This window comes from Haemaphysalis longicornis, unplaced genomic scaffold (assembly GCF_048455015.1).
Source record: "Haemaphysalis longicornis isolate Haplotype H1 unplaced genomic scaffold, Haemaphysalis longicornis Haplotype H1 scaffold_6, whole genome shotgun sequence".
Classification (NCBI taxonomy): domain Eukaryota; kingdom Metazoa; phylum Arthropoda; class Arachnida; order Ixodida; family Ixodidae; genus Haemaphysalis; species Haemaphysalis longicornis.
The window spans coordinates 109,067,828-109,090,720 of NW_027526407.1; the positions used below are offsets into that span (position 1 = coordinate 109,067,828).

The window sequence follows — 22,893 nt, forward strand, 5'->3', positions numbered from 1 at the left end:
CGTCTTGAACTGGATTAGTTGATTTACACTTGCGTTTCGTCGGAATAATTTCAAAATAAAGTAAAAATGTAGGCCCTAATAACACCAACTAAGGAAATAGTTATATACCTTTGAGCTGTGCCAATCCTGAATAATAATTAACCAGCCTTGAAAAGTGCTTGCTCAAAAAGAAAAGATGCATTTGACTTTGTTATGCACGCATTGTGATGGAACGGCCAGAAGTCAATTGCTAAAGAAAACAACGCTGGTTAAGACAGCCCAAGAACCAAAAGCTGCCTTTAACGGCACTGCATTTACTACAGCATGGCGGCAATTTGTAACGCTTTAAAGCGGTGCAGCGACAAAAACTACAGCATCTACCCACTGGCCTACTCGACGCTCGGCTCACAGCCCTAACCAAGAATACAGACATATCTAAAGTTTCTTTTTAAAGGTTTTGTAGTTTCCTTATCATTAGTAGGTAGGGAAAACAACCGCTATGACCGTCTCATACTCGTATTTCTCAGAAATAACCTTCCAGGTTGACGTGTAACGTTTTTTAACATACTTCTGAAGGGCCATTTCTAAATCTGAAGGTAGTTATAGCATTATTGTTCCTAAAGCTAATCACTATGTCAGAATTTTTCCCATGCTTTTATGGCACCCGCAGGTCTTTGTTTCTTGTAGGGTTCCCTTGCCTTGGAGATAGCTGCGGACAATAAGACAGTAAGACAATAAGACAGCCGCAGATAAAGAGAACCTAAAACGTTATCTATACTTGGCACAAAATATTCGATGTTTGGATGTAGTTCAGGAGGTCTAAAATGAGCAAATATTTTCACTTGTGCACAGGAAGCAGCTTTCTATATTTGTTAAAAGTTTGCAACCTGTTCTTCGCACCTTTTTTATACCTTGATCTTCTTCTCGCCACCTTCATTTGCAATCAAGATGTTTTCTTGAAACTGACAATCTATCCCTGGCAGTGTCGAGCTCTTTTCGGCCACTTCTGAAAATCCAGTGGGGGTGATTTGTGCAACCTGTTAGCCGTTTGCCTCGGTGCTAAGCATTGCTTTATTATTATGTCTGGCAGCATACTGATGGCCCCTCGGGTAAGTTAACAATGATTTTTTGCAATTCATGTTGTCGATATCAACAAATAACACATGACCTCATCAGATGCGCGTGTATTTTCTAATTTAGTAGGGAATGTATTAGCAGCGTAGTATCCACTGGCTGAACTGCTTCATGTTATGATGCAGTAGAATGAAAGACACTTGTTTCATGATTACAAACCTTCTACAGCTGGTGCGTCGCAATAGTAGGAATAGAAAAAGCACATATGTATATAACAGACTACGCTTCTTTGCAATGCATCCGGAAAAAAAAACAAAAAGCGATATTGCCATTATGAACAATATGTTGGGGAATCTAGTAGCAAATATGGATTGGTTGCGAGTACATGAGACGAAGTAAAGCAATTTCTGCGCACTGAGGTGTGTGATAAGACAATTTGGGCTGCTGTGGTTCTGATTTGATGGTTTGAGTGCAACTGAAGTCAAAAGGCTTGTTTACTCTGCTTCAGAAACAGTAAGTATTGCGGCCAATGAGCAATGCAAAATGTTCGGTACATAATAACCGTCTTGCAGCTGTTGGAACGAAGACAAGCATTTTGCGCGCGGAAATCTGGGCGCCGTCAATTTATTAAAACCAATGGCCTAACCACTATCTTCACTTCTCGTTGTGTACCTACGTTGTGCAGTTATGCCGTTTTTCCGTTATGTTACGCCGGTATGTAACTACGAATTACGATAGCTTCTTACGTGTTCCATGGCTGTAACACTATTACGGTCGACAACAACAAATACGTGCGTGGCCTTCTGCAAGCGCATATATTTGGACTGAGGTGTGCGAATACCAAATACCTACATAGTGGCCCATACCTGCAAAAGAGTCTTTGATAACGGTATAAAGTAGCGTGTCTACCTAATGGCTAAAGTGTACCAAAAACTCAAAAGGCTGGACAGGTAAGTCATCACATTAGAGGAGACGCACGAAGCGCGGATAAGGTCGCAAATGGTGTAGCTTCGTGAAACAACGCATAAAAGCAACGAATAACAAAACGCCTAAATTGCTTAGGCGTCGGGTACACACCCACAGAAATGACAAGTGAGAACCTTTGACCCCTCTTGGTGACGCAGATGAACGAAATGCGGAGTGCTTTTGTCATTTTATAAATAGTTACATAAAATTGGTCTTGTAATATTCTATGCGCTGCTTGTTCACTGCCACCTTGAAAAACAGCGCAAAAACACGGACGAAGAGAGGTTACACAGACACGAAACTAGCCCAAAGTCAAGCCTTATTGTTCACTGCCTTCGTCTTATGAACTCCGCTGGAATGGAAATCTGCTGCTGCATATTTTGCTTTAAAAAAACCTTCCATCCTCCCGATTTGCAGTGAAGCGCTTAGATGCTCGTGTGTGCTGCTTTTTCTGCGTCTCCACATTTACGAAAGAGGCGCAAGAAGAAATGACGGGGGTGGCACCACCGCCCATCCCTGGTAATGGTTACCAAAGTGCAAAAAAAAGAAAACTGAAAAGAGCTGAGACGAGCGTTAATTCAACTACTCCTTATTAGCCTTCATGGAGAAGCCGGTAGAAGCAGGAGGCACGAAAATGCGAAAAGAATACATGCGACAAGGTAGCTCGAGTGAACCCGCAGAAGAATACGGAAAACAAACGACAAAAAATAAAAAAAATAAAACACTGCCTCCCTGGAGGCCATTGAGAAACACAGGCGGAAGCACACAGGAAGTTTAAGCGAAGAAAAAGAATGCCAGGGGACAGCTCACTTGAGTGTGGATAGTTAGAAAACAAAAATGAAAGGAAAGCCAATGAAAAGATGAATACGACACATGTGCTGCCTCAGCTGCTTCCTTTTGGCCTACTTGGTGAAAATATCGTGAACACCAAACGCAACAAATCAGGCCCCGCAACGAACACGCGCACTGCCAGCCGCCGACCACGTCGTCACCAGTCGAGGCGTTGCGAGTACCACACGACTGTTTCAAAATTGCTGAGGTTACCCACTATACGCAGGATAATGCTTAGATGGTTTGTGTTTACTAGAAATATGGCGATCAGCGTGGCCGAGCTGGTTTCTTGTGGTATCATGCCCACAAGATATACCTCACTGCCCTGCAGCAAAATATAGTTCTGCCGGCTTGCATTCTTTTATGTTATTTATTTTATGTGAATGTTCGGTTTAGTACAGTATATTGCTTTATTTTATTTTTACTTAGTGGCACAGACTGGCTTCTCAACCTGACGGAAACACAAAAAACATAAAAATGCCTCGGTATACCCAATAGCATACATTACTATAATGAGGCGTGATTACATACTTGGATACAAGCTGTATAAAACGACTTTTAGTTTCTTTCGCTAATTTTTGTAAAGCCTTTCTCAGTTTTCTTAGGAGAGCTTGTAAATCTCTGCATCTATGTGCTCGCACATATAGCGACTGCATTTACACCACATACAAATGCATTTCTGTGCGGCCGATTTCACAACGTAAACATAAGAAGCATACGTAACGTGTATCCGGTTAACAAATGTTCTCAAGCATTGCATCTTTCTTGAAATATAGTAAACATTATAAAAATAGTTTTGTTGAACTTCAGAAAAATTTGTTTTATTCAGAGGCCTCTTGCAGTGGCGGACACTAGTATATCATTCGACGTTTGGTTTCTTACTTGCACTGGGAGCATTGCTAAAATTAGCTCTGTTTACAGCTTGCAAGAGATACCACCGGTGATTTTCTGTCCAAATGCCAACTCGGACTTTAGCATCATTGCACTTGTCTTGATATTTTAGGAACAAACAACCGCCAATTCAATCTTATGTTTTTTTTGAGATGTTTAGGACAACTGTTCCCACACAGCCCGTTTATGACTTTTTACTTGATCGGACACGCGCCTTCTCGTAGAATAATTTCCCACACGATCGTGCCTACTGCAGGGAAAGGTCGACGGCATTTTTATATTTAAAATTTTGCTTTATGAAGCTTAGTGGGTGGGATATTTCCAGCGTATACGAATGGCGTCCTCAGCGGTTGTTTTAGCAACATTCGTGTGCTGGAATCTATGGCCGGTTTGTGCCCACAACATTGTACCACCGGATTTTCCTTCTGTCAGCCTAAGACAAGTACGTTTTCCCAGTTTATTGTTCTAAATAGCAGTGTTTTTTATTATTGACATAATTACAGTTGTTTTCTTTCATCCTTCAGGTAAGAAAAGAAATTTTAGGTCGATATTGCGTCCCATAAAAGTAACGCAATAAAAGCTAACAGCCATTACTTTTCAGTGCTTTGAGAGTAGAGTTTTTTAATGTTATGGTTCATATGTAATGTCTTGTTTTGTCGCGCACATTTCGTGGTAAGGGCATAATCATGCATGGGCGAAAATGAGTACATCCAGAAGAATAGGGAAATGATGATACAAGAATAAATGATTGATTGTACGGTTGAACCCGCCGGTGCTACGCATGTGATGAGGCACGCCGTATTGGAGGACTCCGAAATAATTTTGACCACCTGGGGATCTTTACCGTGCGCCGAAATCTCGCACACACGGGCGTTTTTGCTTTTCACTTCCATCAGAAAAGCGGCCGCTGCCGCCGGGAATCGAATTCGCATCCTTGTGCTCAGCAGCGCAATTTCTCAGTCACTGAGCCAGCGCGGAGGGTGTCTGAAATTCCTTCAGGGTCACATATTTTCAAAACATTGACACAACTGTGCCATCATGGCTTTTGTCACACGTTCACACTCCAGCATTGCAGTTGAGGAGTTCCCTTTTGATTTTATCCTTGCAAAAATAATCACAAGACAAATAATACTATGTGAGTTAGAGCTAGTTGGTGCTCTGTGATAAAGCTTTAGGCGTGAAAAAAATTTTGACCATAGACGTGAATGACGATAAATGCGCTACCTTAAAAGCAAATTTTACAATTCAAATCAAAATATGAGGCTGTAACAATGCGAAGTACTAGGGATCAGATAAATGTATGTCTCTGCCGCTCCGCCTATGTGACCCCCGCTGAAATGAAGGCATGTTTTTTAGCGGTTGATGCTACAGAGGTCACTACCACTTAGAATGGTGGCAATAAAATGCCAAGCCACAAAGTGTGCTGTTTTTCAGAAGGAGGAGGAGGAGGAATAAACGTCCCTATAAAGCAGTTCGCCTTGGGGAAGAGTCCTTATTCCAGGACCCCTTGAGACAGTCCGACTTCTTGAGCCCTCCGTTTTACCACGCCACAATAAAATTTAGGGTCTACCGCATGGCAGCTCTCAAAAGTATTGGAGTTATGCCACTGACTTCGTGGTTAGAAACTGGGACGCATGGTTCAAAAGATGAACCATAAACAAAAAAAAACTATACCAGGTATCTTTACGAGCACGCCTTATCTCTCTACATAACCACTATCACAAACTCTTTCCTTGTGAAAGGATATTTATCAGCATACCGGCTGCTTTGCCATTATTCAGTCTACCGGCCAGGCCTTGAGTAAAGCGGTTTAATTGCGACGGTCTGCTTTCTTGTACCATCAGAGTTAGAAGAGTTGTGCAAGTTCCTTGTGTTCGTAACCTTATACACACTCACACACACACACACAGATATATATATATATATATATATATATATATATATATATATATATATATATATATACAGTAAAAGCGCGTTAATTCGACTCTCGTTAATTCGGAAAATTGGTTAATTCGGACACGTCATCTGGTCCCTGTAAATATACGCATCACTCTATGAGACAGGGCGCTCGTTATTTCGGACAGATTTGACCGCAAATCGAATAATTCGGCGACTTTCAGGCCGCTGGCGAGGCTCAAAAACGAAAAAAGAACAATTCGGAACAAAAGTGAAGCTCAAACGCAGCATCGCCATGGACATCAATTATCGACTTGGCTTGACTTGAGACTGGTTGAACGTCTTTTCTTCGCTTTCGGAAGTGTGATGCATCACACTTTATCAGGCATCACCCTTCTTTCGGAAGTGTGATGCCTGATGAAGTGACGCTCGACGATTATGTCGGCATAGATGCTGGCGTTGCCACTGCCGGCTCTCTGACTGATGAACAAATCGTCAAGGAAGTGATACATGGTGACGAATCTGATACCGAAGAGCTCGAAGAGGAGCAGCCGCACCATGAGCCACACAGGCCCTCTCGTACTGTGAAGGAAGCCGCGGAGGCCCTCGTCGTCCTCGAATAATTTTGTTTTGCCACTGAAGATAGCATGCGAGCTGCTGAGCACCTTGAAGGGCTCAGAAAAATTGTGTCCGCGCGAATTTCTGGTCGAAAGCAGACAAGCATACGCGATTACTTCGTAAAATAGCGGTATGTAGAAAAAAAAACTTGCATTTATTGTGTTTATTTCGACCATTCGATAATACGGACATTCGGGTAATTCGGACATTTTTTCGGTACCTAGAAATCCGAAATAACGAGCTTTTACTGTATATATATATATATATATATATATATATAAATATATATATATATATATATATATATATATATATATATATATATATATATATATATATATATATATATATATATATATATATATATATATATATATATATATATATATATATACCGAAATAAGAGTTGGCAGTCAAGAAAACCTCGGAAAGTAAGGGGGAGGATGAAGTAGGTCATTGAAACAGATAAGTAATTTGGAAAGAAAGAAAGTGGAGAAAAAATGCCCGCCAGGCGGGATCCGAACCCACGACCTCGGGGTGAAGTCAGGGTGAAAGCAGAAACAGTAATAAAGCAGATGACAAGCGGAGAAAGGGATGGCGGTACCTCACACCATCCCATTGGATAAGCGATCGTCTTTTCTGCTTGTTCTGCTGTTTTGCCTTTTTCAGATCTGCTTATTTTCGAAGGTGCACTTGTACTTACTGGCCAACTCGCTACTTTACTTCTACTACTACTTGGTCCGGAGGGGAGTACTGCTGTGGACAAATTAAAGAGCGTTTACTCAAAAACGTCCAACCTCATGCTCCGCGCGTCAAACTTCCCCTTCATTTTGACAGCATAATCTGCATAACAGAGCAATCAGCGACGATTGCGGTTTCAACAAAAAAGTAAAGGGGAAAAAATTTGTCCCACCGCCATATCTCTTTATGGTGGCTTTATGAAAAGTCACTAGGACAACAAAAAGTCAGGGCGAGAAAGGGGGGTGTAAATCGTCCCCACTTCATCTGTTTTTCTGGTTCAACTGGTCCAAGCTCCCAAACCGGTTCGCGACCCGGTATTTTTTTTTCGGTTTGACACCCTGATATATATATATATATATATATATATCAAGGTTGCAGTCGTCATTGCCAGTGCTATATGGCTATATGACTGCAACCTTGATATGTATCTTTACCGAGTGCCTCGTCCCGTATCTCTCTGTTCTGCTATATATATATATATATATATATATATAATTTATTTATAAATATGCGTGTGTGTGTGTGTGTGTGTGTGTGTGGCTGTATTTTTCAATTTAGGAAAACAAGGAGCTTATAACAGTGGTGTAATCATAAGTGTAAATATTCGGAGGCACCTTAATAACAACCACTGCGAAGTTCGTTTAGGTAACGGCTACGGCACTTGCCTTCAAGGCAAGTACCGTAACCATTGCTGCCACTGCATTGCTGCCATATATGTAGTACAGTCCATGACAGCAATTTTGTGGAAACCTTGCGGACAACTGTGTTTCAAAATTATCGGGATTAAGGATCGGGATTATTCCATCGATACAGGTATTACAAACTACCGATTCTAAAGTGGTCTCGGGTCACAGCGGACGGATACAATGAAAGGTTCCCGGAAAGCAAGAAGTAAGATTCAGAGACGAGGAACAACAGGCAACGCGACTAGACAGTTTCTTCGACCTACTGGTAGAGTGCCAGCGATGGCTTAAAGGTATGACGGGGTTTGCGAGTCAGTTCTCGTCGAAGAATTTCTGACCAATTGCAACAACTTGTTCAGTATTTGTTAAGGAAAGAGACTGCAAGAATATTTCTAAAATGATAAACTGCAGGAAGGAATGGTAACTGGGGTTGTCGAAGGAAGGGTGAGTCATGGCAGCAAGCGGTGCCCTGAATGACCCAATAGCTGGGGAATGACATCCTAATGTGTGTCAGCAAATTCTAGCGATGTGTTTTTTAAAGGACAAGATATACAGGCGTCCATGCATTTGTCCTGTTCTCAATATGGGCAAGCAACAACCGCTACAAGCAAAGAAATACAGAAGACCTCCACACTACTCCGACTTCTATAGCGAGAAATAAAACTCCTAGAAAAAGAGGTTTTGTGTTGAGCGACATCAGCAGCAATAGCCTGGTGTTCCGAAGGCGTCTTTGTATTCATTTCACGATTCAGAGACAAGAGCTGCGCTGCTTGTTCTAAAGGGGGTTTACAATGTAAAACTAAAAATAGCAGTGAAAAACGCGTTGTCGCATTATCTCACAGGAACGGCACTCTCCAATTCACGGACACCCTCAACTATATCTCCTAGTGAACAATATGTTTGGTGCACGTGACCCTCCCATCCCGACGTCGCATGGAAGAGACTCACCTGGCTATCACAGGCAGCACCCGCAAAAGACCACTGGACTGACATATCATCAAGTGAAGTCGAGAAAATGCGGCAAATCCTACTATACGCGATAGGAGACCAACAGTGCACGAGAACGCCATTCACGCGAGCTCTCAGCAGATTAGCACTGAGCAAGAGCAGGACAGAACGCTGGGGAGGGGCTGAGAAAAGGCCAGGAAAACCGTAAGCATCAAGAGGTCCGGCATTTTAATGTTTTTATGAACCCACGTCACTGGAGAGATTATAAAAATTAATAAGACGTGGTTGAGCAGGCAGTAGTATCCGCGAAGATGCGTTCCCAAATACTGAGGGAAAACAAAAGTGTGCAAGGATGGACAATTTGGTTTTAAGAATACTATCGGTCATGTATTAGACGCCTTTTTCCCGTCGAGAACAAGGAAAGGGCCTGTATTTGTTCATTCGTGCTAATCTTAAGAGGGGCAGCCGCGACACATAAAGTTCGAATGGAACCGTTTGAATGCCGGAGTTCTTTCGATACCTTCACCGAAATAAAGTGGACAATTTGTTCGATCATCATAATTGCAGCAGTCGAACAAAAGCTACCCTACCTTTAGTCGAGGCTTTCGAAAACGTTGGCGCAGGAAACAGTCCGTGTTTGGCTAGGATCATGCAGTTTTGAGCAGGTAATCAACAGTTTTCTCTAGGTTTGCGGTGCTATGTAATTTTTACTTTAACTGTCGACACAGCATTGTTAACTACCTGTGCTTTTCTCACGTACTTTTGTGGTTTATAGTGCGAAGGCTTGATACAACCAAATATGGAGTGGTTTTGACAGTTACAAACATGAACCACATTTTTTCGAAATGTGAGTAAGGTGGGTGTGTGAAGGTGCTTTCTGTATGGGCCACGGTGCTGCACTTTAGATCCGCCCCTATACCCCACAGAAGAGTTTTTAGCCTTGATGTTCAGTTGTTTGGGCGAAAAAAGTTTCTAATGGTGGAGCAAATAATGGGTGAAATGCTCGTGTTGGCCGAAAGTGACGACGACAATGGGGAAGCACATGTCAGTTAAGTGCGCATGCCGCAAATGCGACCTTGTGGAAATGGCCTTTATTGGGGCTGCGCCAAAATTGAAAAAAAGGCTGACCAACCGTGGGTATGACCATCGCAAGCACCAGGCTATGAAGGTGCGTCACAGGGAACGTGAGGGAGTCTGGCTGCAACAAGGAAACTGGGAACGCCTGGGGAACGCCCGGGTGTGGGAGAAGCACTTTGGATCAGCACTACGGCGAGATTGGTTACCAGAAGCTATTTGGGCGCCTGGAGCATAAGGTCATGAGGAGTCCACCACTCGCATTGGCGGACTGTTGCCGAAGTTTGACTGCTCATTATGATAACGTGGAACCTAAGCGCGCCACACCGCCTTCCTCCTGCACCCAACCCCACCCTAGTTGAGCGACCCGTTGCCCATTGGGCGTCATCAATACCTGCTGCCCACAGATTACTGTAGCCTGCCACCTGCTCTTGAGCTATTGTCGAGCACTCTGCTTCCGCTGGCGCTACGGTGCTATCATTGCATCGCCGCACCTCAGCTCGCACCGCCACACGAACGTACGCCGCCATGAAGATTCTGAAATCATCGGGGTTATCATTAGGGGGCTCATTTATTTCGTTTTTTAAGTGGGTAATTTTCGCTTTACATACATTTCGCGTAACGTATCATTGTATTTGATTCTTAGTTTTCTTTTAGTCCTTTTTATCGTAGATAATGCCAGCCATTGGTTCTTTGTTTCAATTCAGTCCTTAGGCTTAGTACTGCTTTTCTGCATTCTGCTTCCGTAGAAAATACCTGTTTGTTCATAATGTTAGCAATCTCCTCTCTTCAATAATTGGCACTGACGGAAATCCAACTTGCTATTTATATGCCACCGACCTTTTAATTTTCTTACGCGCCCTTAGTATGGCTGTTAGTGTTTACTGTGCCTGCCTACTTTGCTTGTTTATCAGGAATAACTGTATTACTGCGGGTTTGTTTTGCCAATTTTTCAAGGTACCAAATTGTTTCGGTAAAAGGTGCAGTGACCAATATATTAAACGAATAGTTCCGTTACCCCTGTAAGTATAGGAACAGGCGAGCAAAACGGGCAATATTTAAAAAATATTTCTTAATTCAGGGACAATACACAACTACTGCAGCAATATACTTAAAACACATGTAACACCAGTCTTTATTCATATTCTAGTTTCTGAACACAACAAGCTACATATGGACTTATCTCGGTACGACGAAAGACACAACTTGTAAGGTTGATATACCTTTATACGAAACATATAAAAAGGTCTTCTTCAAAAGGAAGTATATAACAAGCACTACCCATAGGTGAAAATTTTTCCACATGTTTACTTTGCTATGCACTATACCACATACGCAGTTTACAATCGTTTTGTGCTTCATTTTTAGAGGGAAAGAAACTACCATTCAGAGACTGCTTGGAGTGTTTTATGACGAAGAATTTTGGCACGAACCTACCATAATGCAAATTACTTCACAAGGTAGGCTTCGTGCTTCGGCTTCAGAAAATAATACTGCAGGGCGTTCACATAGATCAGTGGTTCTCAATTGAGGGTCCGCGGACCCCAGGGTGGTGTCCGCGAGGGCATTTCAGGGGTCCGCGAAGCCTCTCTCAAATCTTTTCCCCCGCCATTGTTATCTCGATTCTGCCAGAACTTTCTTGCAATGCAAAAAGGTGGCTTCGCCGCACTACATGTACGTTAAGTTTCTCTGCGTAGCACATATTTTAACGTCTGCTAGCCGCACAACCGTGACGCTAACTACAAGGAGCAAGAAATAGGCCCACAAAAGGCAGCATATAAGTGTTCAAAGACTTGTAGATTCGAGTACAAATTGTTTGACATAATGACACCGATCAACATATGCTCAGTCGTGGGGTCCCTTATCGGTTTCGCAAGCCCAAATGGGTCCCCGGGGCAGTCATGGCTGAGAACCACTGACATAGATAATTTCCAATGGTCACGTTTGAAACCATCTCTTTGACGGCACAGACGCACAGATATATGCCATCATAACAAGGGGAAATGTAAAAATAGTGCAAGAACATTTGCAAATTACCATATTTTTTGCTGTTTTTGTAGCCCTGACTTCAATGTCATCGTTCTGTTGCGGTTTACCATAGCATAAACTATGCAAAGTTTCTTTTAAGGAACAAAATGGGGATCTTGGGGTCGAGTTACCATTCGTTAGGTGTACATGTCATCAAAGAATTTCAAGACTGGCAAATGCTTAAAACAGCATGTTTTGGGATTAGATATGAAACCTCTGTCCAGATAGCTGGTGTTAGGGTACAAGATAAACCAAAAAACACCTTAAGATATCGAATATAACAGCAGCTGCACTCTACAGAACCAAAATATCAAAAGGAAACCTTTCATTTGGCGCTTCAAATACCTTTTTGATCTTTGAATACAACCTATTACAAAAAATGACGCCTTTACTCGGGTATAAGCTCCGCTTTTTCAACAATCGCAATTACCGAAAGGAGAGAGGCGCTTCGATTAAAAAAACCTATATTCCACCCCAAGCACATTTCGCGCTGCCGTATCTTTACAAATTGAATGGATGGAATAATATTTTAAGCTACAAACATTCACTGCATATATATATATATATATATATATATATATATATATATATATATATATATATATATATATATATATATATATATATATATATATATATATATATATATACGTAAATGGGAACCTAACGTTTACGCCGTGTACTCAGCCCCACCCTTAGTACCATTGGAGTCCGTTTTACAGCTCGGGACAACGCTCTGAGTATCCCCATCAGGTCGCCTTTTTTTGTTGAAGTAGGTCTGTAGTCGAAAACTTCGTAATTTACTGTACTTTCGCAAACTTCAAACTAGGCACTGCGTCAAGGCATCTGAAGTCCACCTAGCGATGGTTGCTTATAAAAGGGGGTGCTGATATTCACGCGCCAACGTTTTTTTTCGTGCTTTTTTTCCCGAAAGTAGACGAGGGTGCCTAAAATCTGGGGTGCCTATTGTTGCGAAAATACTGCAGTAAAAAAAAACTACAGAGTCCGGTGTTGACATATGGTGGAGTGACAATTGACTATATACTGTTTGGCTTCTGTGTTTACTGTGTCATGTGCAAATTCCCAGATTTGTTCAGCCAAATATAACTTGCAATACTAAACAAGTAGGTTAACCTTCCTCTTGATTATTAAAAGCACACGGTTCCAGTGCCAGTGCTTGCACGTCTATCGTTGTTTGATAATTATACCTACAATACCCGTTTCTGCGTGGGGCTCATGTAAATGAAAAAAGTACTTGTAAAATTCGATAATTTTGGTTTCAGCTTTTCCTTTATACAGGTAGTTCATTCAAAGTAAAACTGGTGACATATTTTACACGAAAACGTTTACTGTTTTCGTGGAACGTCTACGATATATGGAGTTGTTAAAACAGTTTAATATACCCACTGGAGAATATCATGTTTAATGTTTACAGGTTTTCACATAAAGGGGCTGTGTATAATGTATAAGACAATTGTTTTTGCAGATAATTTGTTTTGGGTACGTAGGCAACACACAATTTGAAACTGTACATTGTAATGTATTTTAAAACGCTGAAATACAGTTGCCTTATACGAAAATTTAGAGCAAGATATTCTACTTCGCGTGGCGAAATTGCCTAGATACACGCGTAAACGCACAAGTATTTAGAAATACTTTATTCAAAAATATCTATTTCCAAGAAATGAAACATTTAAAGCAAAACGTAAACCCTAAAGTATCCTCGTGGCCAAAGTGCGTAAAAAAATATTTTTGTGTGCTGTACCTCCGAGGGCATTCCACTTATGACCAACTAAGCATTACATATAAGTTTCCCTGTCATTTTCAATCTCCAAAACAGAAAAACACATTTAATTTCAATGTGTGTTTTAAACACTAGGCCTAAAGTTCGGCAAGCCTGGCGACGATCACTGACGGCACCGCGGAATACAAAAAAAGGGTTCATGTGGTTGGCTTTTTGAAAAGAGATTTTGGAATCAAGTGAAAAACCCACAAAAAGGGCAGTCACTACATAAAACATACCAGGGAGATCGCCTGCACTGAACGTTTGTCGACCGGCATTCCTATATCTTTAATAAGGCCAACAGACTCGAAAAACACATATTTTGTTAAAATTCAGTATGTTTTTAAAAGTCCTTTGTCCGAAAGATCTTATCACATTCTTGTGGTAAAGTCAACCACTCACAAATATTGAGAGGACCTTGAGGGACAGGTGCAGGATGACGTTAATTAGGAAGTGTTGCAACCATCGCGGAGTCGGAAACAGCCTCCGATGCCTCCGATGATTATGATCTTCGCCAGAGGAGGAGTGTTGGTAGAAGGGTGATGAGGATGATTATGAGTGGAAGAAGCTAAAGCACATGTTGGTGCACACAATGTACGAGCCTGTCAATGTAAATAGGATGCTATGCTCAGAACGTGCTCAGAATAAATATACCTCAAGCCTTTAAGACTTGGGCTCTTTATTCGCTTGCAAGGAATGTTAATCGTTCGGAGCCTCAACGTGCACAGCCCTGGAACTAGGGCGCATTGTTTTGCGCTCTTTTCTTCTTTACATAATATAGTGTTAAATCTAACAAAATGCTCTACAAATAAAACATTTTTGTTCATCATTTGGAGAGAAAAAATTGATATAGTACGTTAACTGTAAATGTAGGAACTTTTACCGTTGACGTGAGAGTGAGAGGCGTGGAATCGGAACATAAAATGATAGCGTCCCCCCTAGCAATGATCAGTGTTATCTTGATTATACTTGTGCTGTATATATTGCTAATATTACTTCTTCCTGACTATTGGAATTGACGTAAAAAGAACCTGACCACGAATACTCAGAAGAGCTGGCATACCAAGACGAAGGTAATACCTGCGGGATATTTTTGATGTTTAAAGAGAAACCAATGGGCAGCCAATATTTTCACTGTAAGTTTTGCATTTATATTTATTACAAAACACTTTGATATGTAGTACATGGCACGAAATATAAATAATTTTTTGGGGCGGGTTAAGACCACCCAATTCTTAAAGTGAACGCGAAAAGTAAAACCAGCAGAACAAAAAAGCAGCAATGACCATAAAAATACCATACAAAATTCCATAAAATGCAATATTTCTTTTGAAAAACAGCCAACAAACTAAAAAATAGCACCCACAAGTACAATTAATAATGCGAAATTTGATATATTTCGAGAGAAAGACGACAAAAAATAAAAATGGACGATTCTTAAGCTTCGTCCTTAAGCGTGGAACGTGATAGCGTTTTTCTAGTCAGCAAATAATAATTCTTTTGTGCAAACGCCACAGCTATACGGCAGGGCCTCTATCGCACGCACAATTCATCCGAAAACACATACTACTGCGAAAAAAGGCCGTGTTATGCACTTTCATAGCTTGGGCGCCGAGCATTGGAGGTTGAGGTCAGCAAATGACGCTCGTCAAGTCACGTGTACGCACAAACCTGCTCCTTTCTCTATACAGACAGCCTATAGAGCAACATTGACTTAGATCATGCCAAAAATAAAGCCGAGTTTCGGAAAACGGCGAGCTAGCCACAGACTGCAAACTGTGCTGCGCCGAGGCCCAGACGATATCTTTGTGGGTGACGTTGTTTACATGGCCGCAAGCGCCTCTGTGAAAGCACCATGTCGCCTCTCGCACACGCCACCGCTGGTGTAGATACAGTGCTATGTATATTGTAGCATAGCTAAGGACTACGTAGGTTTCTTCAAGAACAAAAAACTGGTGCACCCCTGAAAACTCAAACTTTAAAAAAGCGGCGACGAACCATTAGACAACTAGACGTGGCACAGGCGGGATTCGGCGAATCGAATGCTGCAGAGTTTGCTTCATTTTCATATTCATATTCATTTTGGCATATTCATATTGGCTTCATACTCATTCATTTTGGCTTCATATTCATTTTGGCACCATTCAATCAGATCTGGAACATTCGCGATCGACGAGGAACAATCTATAAACAATAGGCGACACAAGATTTCTATCAGAGAACATGGCCTCCAAGGCATACAAAAGGAGATAGAAACACGCGCCAAACTACTAAGATAAAATAGGTGGGCCTGGCAGATGCTGGAAGCACAATACGCAAACAAACAAACCAGCGGAATTTCCCCTGTGTAAGAGTGCATTGATCCGACGGTAAAATTAAAACGAAAAGAACACAAAATTCTGGCATTTTCCGTAGTAAGAATTGAGGCAAACCACGAGGACGATGTCGGGTTCAGTACGCCGTCATTATGACCGCAGTTAACGGTCGGTGACAACTTTGTAACTAGGTTGGGTAACACGTCGCTGAATTCTGTACGGTTAGAAATACTGTCGCAGGGGCTTCTCGCTGACTCCACATCCATGAATCGGGGTCCAAACACTCAGAAGCCTACAGGGGTGATACTCGGCGTCTCGGCATTGAAGGTTGGAGCATCGAGGATCCACAGGCTGCTGGTGCGCTGTACGAACTCGAACTTGCTTGCGGGCTTTTACAACACCTTGAACGTATCCTGGGACGTGAGTTTTGAGGCTGTCGTTTCTACGTGCGCTTGTAAGGCGCGAAAAATTGTTGTCGGCTGGCTTCCGTAGACAAGCTGGAACGGTGTCATCTGCGTAGTTTCCTGTATAGCAATGTTGTACACAAACATGGCATAAAGGAGGAATTGGCCCCATGTCTTAGTTCAACGGCGACGTACCCAGCACATGGGCAATCGCTTTGTTTAGACGTTCCTTTAGTCCATTCGTCGGGGGTGGTACGCCTGCGTCCTATGGTAATCTGGGTTGCTGTAAAGTAAGATAATGCGTGAGCTGCCCGGTAAAGGCCATTTCGAAATCCGTGATTAGGACTTAGCGGCTCCATGTTGCAGCACAACTTGGGAGATGAAGAACTTCGCGACTTCTTGTGCAGCCCCCACGCAAGAGTGGCGGTGTCTGCGTATTGCGTCATGCTAGGACAATCCATTTGTTTTCAGCTTGCGATGTCGCGAATGAGCCGTGAACATCCATTCCGATCTGTTGCAAGGGCCTCCGTGGTACTGGAATCGGCTTCACGAGTCCGGCCAGTCTCGACGTTGGACGTCGAATGTAAGTGGGACAAGTAGTATTAGCTTGATTATTCCGAGCGTACGTTTTTCAACGAGATGCCATAGTGATGGCTCGTCGTGACAGGCTTCCAGGAGTTCATCGCGGAGGGTGGCGGTGACGGTGAATAGGCAATTTGTTTCTTTTTTAGAGTGAAATTACTCCGCTGGCAACAAATATTTAAGGAATGATGAAGCGGAGTAGCTCGTAAAAGCCCTTTTTATGGTGATACTAAGATTGAGGATAGCGATCGTGACGTGCCCCTCGGGGTCCGATTGTTGCTCAGCCGCTGATCGCTTTCTCTCATGCTGCTGGGAAATGCGGCGTGTTAGGGTCCATAGTGGCGGATCGACAGGGGAACGTGACAGGCAGTAGACGTCCCAGTGTTTCTTGTCGGCGTCGTGGCCTCCATTGACCGAGATGGCCGGAGGGGTGTCTCAAATTGCCGAGCCAACACAACGCATGATGGTTTGTCAGCAATTTGATTGTATCGATATTATGTACAGGCGGAATTTTTTTAAGTGTCCTTGCGATAGGAAGGAACTCTTTCTCAGAGGCTCAAAAATATTTTTCTTCTTTCGGCAGACCGCGGCTGAAGTAAGCTATTACGTTTTCGTAAACACTTAGAAGATGAACCAGGACGATTCCAAGGCCATTTTATTTGAGTCTTTGTGCATTTCTGTTCTAAAATGAGCGAGCACAAGCTTGATTTGTTGGTGTTGCAGCTAGCGGGACGCTTCTTCTTGGGCGTTTTACCAGCAAAAAGGGGTTGTGTTCTTCGTCAAGCGCGTGATTGGCCGTGAAATGGGTGCGAAGTGTGCTACGAAGACCGGGTAGTACGTGCAAACGTTTGAGGAATCCTCGGAAAGCCTTCGTTGCTGAGCCTTGGGGATTGGTTAGGCGTCAGGAAGTTCGTGAAGTGTTTCGCTGTGTCAGGCAGGGCACTAGACAACATCTGGGTTGACGACGTCACATGAGAACGTCAGCTGCTCCTACACAGATCGGCGCTTTTCAGACGAAATCGTTACTCCTGATATTTCAATTGCCTCAAGTTTCGGCTCCCACCCTCAGAGGTGCTCGTCGAAGCTCCGGGCGAATAGTACAACGTAGTAGAGGCAGATGACGGAAGTGTGCCTTTTGAAACCGGCTATTTCAGTGTCGATAACTCCTTGAAACGTTCTTGGTGCCGTGCGCAGTACAGATGGCATCCTCGTAAACCGTGAAGGCTGTTCGGTGTTCTAAACACTGTACTCTTATGTTTCCTCTCGTCCTCATCGATTTGCCAGTATCTACTTTTCAGGTCCAACGAAGAGAAGTACTTCGCTTGGCAGAGGTGGTCAAGGGCGTCGTTGATTTCTCGAGGGATTTATGTATTTTTTGTGACACTGTTCAAGTGCCTCTATTCAAGGCACCTTTTTATTGACGAAAATTGGGGCCGCCTAGGGGCTTTTTAAAGGTCTGATGATGTTGTCACCGAGCATGTATTCAACTTACACCCGCATGTTTTTGCACTTGTGTGAAGGCACCCGGTACGGTATTTGTCACGTAGGTCGAAATCCAAATTTGATGGTAATGCGGTGCTTCCCCAAAGTCGTCCGTTCTAGCTTTGAGGCTGACGAGACAGTCACTCCAGCTGCGTAACAAAGTATTTAATGTTTCGGGTTTTTCTTGTTAGCGCCGAATTCGCGTAGAAAACAGGTCACGGTCGTATGCGCTAGACGGCTAGCCTCCAATTAGGACGGTTGCGATGCTGTCACATGCTTGGCGCATTTCTGAGATGAACGCAATTATAGCGCCCTCGATGGATTTATGATACCTTTCGGTGAATTTTGTGAGCGGGGTGTTGGTTTGTATGCTCCAAACGCAAAGGGCTTCTTGCGATGGAGACATCACCCTCGACAAGTTTTCCAGAATTGCGTCGGTGTCAAGGATCATAATCATTGCAGCAGACGGCAATCATCCGGCAGGGTGAAGTGTTTATCGGCAATGCTTAAAAAGAACGCTGTTCCGGCCTTGGCTTAGGCGTCATGGCGGGATCGTTGGAGAAACTGATGGACTTGACCTGGAGGTTTACAAGATTTACAAGATTACGTCAAAACCGTCGATATATGGTCCTACGTGGGACGCTGTCGTCTTCAGGTTGCGGTGCGTCGGAGCTTCATAACTCGGCTTGTGCGGGTTGTGGGCTACACATCGTCGTTGTCGTCTTGTTAATAATGCTGGGCTTCGTCATGGCGGGTGCGCGTCGCGTCCGGTAGCTGTCGTCGTGTTGACCATCACGTTAGAGTTAGATCATGTCACCGTGGTAGGGCGAGTCGTGAATCCTCGTCTTCGGTGCTTTGTTGTGTCGTTGGGGGGTTACCCGAGGGGGTTTGTTTTTTCGCTGTAGAGCAACTTACTTCAAAGAGTGGCAGCTTTGTTTTCCCTATCCTGGGCTGGGGGACCATACGTGTGAAGTGGTCGTTGCACCGATGGTTCATTGATCCGTTTGGATCAATGAGCCACCGCCGTAACACTTGAAGCATAGCGGGTTTTGGCTGGTTTGCGATAGGTACTCGTCGCTCTCACTCCGTCTTTGGCGGACCAGTGGTGCGGTGCATCGACGGAGAAACCTAACAGGTCCGGTGGTTTGTAGGGGAGGCTACACTAATTATGCTGGCTTTGCCGTCGTGGTAGCGCTGTGTACGACGGCCGGACGCTTGCTATATGTTGGATGGCGACATGGCTCGGCCTCTTGCGGGCGAGATAGTTGTGTGTGGGGCCGACGAACAGCTGTGGAGTAGGCCATATCTTCTAGCTCGCGGGGTGCGTCTGTCGTAGTGGAAGACCCGAAATCGTGCTGCAGTTCTTCCCGGGTCACCTCACTCAAGAATGCGACTTGGCGTTGCGGGGTCATTGGAAAATGCTTTCATAACGCCCCTGGCCGGAGCGCTGACGGTCGGGCGTAGTGTATCCGAGGTAACTGCCCCTTTCACGGATCGTCTCCGAAACAAGCGTATTGATGGGTTGGTTGTAGTGCCGCGCACAAATTTCAACCACCATCTCTCTAACAGAGAGCTCAGACGCGGATCCGAACAGCATCTTAGGGGGTTACAGACACGGCAAGCGAAAAGCTGCTGCTTTGCCCATCGCCAGAGAGACCCTGCTGTATTTTCCTCCGTCACTTTTTTGGTCCGCACTGCGAAAAAGTAACTTCAATTCCTCAACGAACACTAGTACGCCTTTACAGAGGCGCTGCGTGCGTGTCTGCCGCAACTGCTCGGTCCATTCTTCCCGAACCGCATTCATAAACCTTTTCGAATTCCAAGTCTTAAATAACTCTCATGTCGTCAGGCTTGTGGTCGAGGTTTCGAGAAAAAATGTCAGCAGATTCTTCAAGATAGAAGAGCACTTTACCCAATGCTTCGCCGTCGTCGCATTGGTTAAATGTCCGGTCCCGCTAGAGATGGTAGAGCCATTTTTCACGACCGCGTGAAATCGTGCTTGCTCCCGGTGTTGCTGCAGGGCTACAGGAGGGCTGGCCGTTCTGGCCATCCTGGCGACGTTGTTCACGGCGCCGGTCGACAAGTCTTTCTTCCTAACTTTATACGGTAGTAGCAGTACAGGCTCGGGTTGGAGGCCTTGGTTTCGGCGTCTGGCACAAGTTGCGATTGGTTGGCCACATGTGGAGTGTTTGGGGTTCACGTACATACCATGCTCACCAGATGTCACGTAACCAAGGAAGGATGAAATTTCTTCAGAGAACAATAGTTTATTGCAGCGAACTTCTGCTCCGGCGAGGGCTCAAAGATTACACAAGCGATGGCGAAGCAGTAACCAAGATTACTAGCTGAAGTGAGTGTTGGCATATCGAATGACGCGGTATCTGCCCTGCAACCATTCATCTTTCCACGTGTACATTCAAGAACCCTCGAATCAGATCTCGAACATTGGCGTTCACAGACGAACATTCCACCTACTAACGGTAGGCGATACGCTACTCCGCTAAACAAAGATAGCCCGCACGGGATACAGAGAGACGTACGGAAACGGGCTCCAAACTTTTACGATAAGAAATCTGTGCGCCGGTAGACGCTGTTAACACAACACCGAAATAAAGAAATCAGAAGGTACAGTTTGAGGCAATTTACTGGTATACCAATACGTGAATTTTAAAGTGAATTTTCCAATAAGCGTGGGTACTATCTCTTTTACTGGTACGCATTGCTTGTTCTTGTTGGGTGCTAATGCCTGTCGAACAAATCGCCACTTTGTTTTTAATAAGAAACAAGGCAATCGGGAATGTGAAACTGTCTGTCTGTACACATTGTCTGAAAAAAACCGACACCCTTGACGTGGCATATTGTATAATTGATATGCTATCTTTTGTTGTTGCATTAATTCAAGTTCGCTTGTTATATAGGAAGCCATTTTTTTCTTGTAGTGACTTCACCTCCATTTATCGAAATACCATAATTAACTTTAGCCTAATATTACAACCAAAGTCTCAGAAATAAGTATATACCAGTGGCTTTCTTGTTTTGCTTTAGATAGGAAGAATAAGGACATTTTGAGGCCACATGAGTTTCATGTTATAATACGCGTTTATTCTCTGCCTGGTGAGTACCTACAGATGCTAAATCTCTCCAGACTGGCGGAAAAGTTATCCTCACTGTTGTTTGTTATTTAATCATATAACGGCAAAATTGTGTAGATACACGCGTAATATAAAATGTTAAGAGCCTCTTTAGCACTGCCTATATAAATTGATCAGGCAATTACATAAACGAACTGGGTGGGGCAACTAAAATTAATTGGAATATTTTTCCCGCATATTCAGCTGTAGGACACTTATCGTCTGCAAGAAATGCGAAAAACTCCCTGCAATACCTGCAACACAAACAAATAATGTTATACCCGCCAATCAGTTAAACTTGTGGCTATTTTTTTCTGTTGTATTTGTTGTACGCTGTAAATTTTTGCATTTACAACACGCATTTCTTTCAGATAGGTATTATAAAGCTGCTGCTTGTGAGCTCCGAATAAAAGGAACTAAATATGGTGTCACCTGGCACAATCAGTGCGAAAACGCTTTTCAACAGATTTGCGTGGAAGAATACAAGTTTTCTCTTATTTACGAGAGCCAGTGCAGAAATAACCTTCGAAAGTCCTCCCCATCAAGACAACTACATTCCTAATTTTTGAACCCCTTACGCATCCAAGGAAATCACATAAAAAGCTGCAAATAAACGTGGGTTTTATTTTTTTTAACAGTGTGCATGGTTTTTCATTTTTATGTTCTAATGCCTGACGAAATAATCACCACTTTGGTATTATTAGGAAGCGAGGCAATCAGCAAAGTAACGGGTGGATGCCCCTATAACCATGCTTGCCTTTCGGCGTCTTTGGTTTTCAATCGTTGTGAGGGATTTTGTAGTTTGTGCAAAAGCCGTGATTTTCCCTTTCACGGTAGCAAGCATGTTATAAATGGTAAAACTGCCTCTGGCTAGCCCATGCCGTGTGCCAGCCAAAAGAAACACTCAAAAGCATGGAGTGCTCATGAGCTTAAGAAACGCTATGCGAGGGCCCTGAAGTCACAAAGGGAAGGACAGAGTGGCTTTTCTGGTGGCAAAACGTGCCATGACCCATTTTGTGTGTGACCTACAAAGGGAAAGAGAACACCTCCACAGAGCAACATCTCCAGCAGGGGCAGGACTGTGACGACGCGGCGGTGAGAGAACGAGACCACGTCAGCACCGATAGAAGTAGCCGTCAGCGGCGTCCCCGAATGCCAAACTGGTCTTCTACTGGGGCGCTAACGTCAGCATCACGCCCATACCGCGGTGTGGGAGAATGAAGCGCTTGGGACACCTAACGCCTATAAGAGCACCGAGCCAGCGAACAATCTGCCACTGGACGCATTTCATGTATAGTGTGATGTTCTTGGAGTCCGGCTGTGGGACCAACGTGTCATCTTTAAAGCCTCACTGCTTAATCTCCTTCAAATACTGTAAGGGTAGAAGAGCTTTTACAGCGAAGATTTATCTCTGCCGTATGACGCTATTGAACCCGCTTTGCTCGACACCAAAATTACCTCTTC

General features: G+C 43.6%; 1 long non-coding RNA gene across 2 annotated transcripts; it reads left to right on the top strand.

The window, feature by feature from the left end:
* The first annotated feature begins 4,055 nt into the window (after positions 1-4,055).
* LOC144141865 (uncharacterized) lies at positions 4,056-22,030 on the top strand. 2 transcript variants are annotated; one of them, XR_013316723.1, is made up of 5 exons: positions 4,056-4,183; positions 10,855-10,991; positions 11,073-11,164; positions 14,544-14,651; positions 21,801-22,030. It is a non-coding gene; the product is annotated as an uncharacterized LOC144141865 (long non-coding RNA). The 2 variants fall into 2 exon arrangements; XR_013316724.1 differs by having other exon boundaries at positions 21,805-22,030.
* Positions 22,031-22,893: the final 863 nt, after the last annotated feature.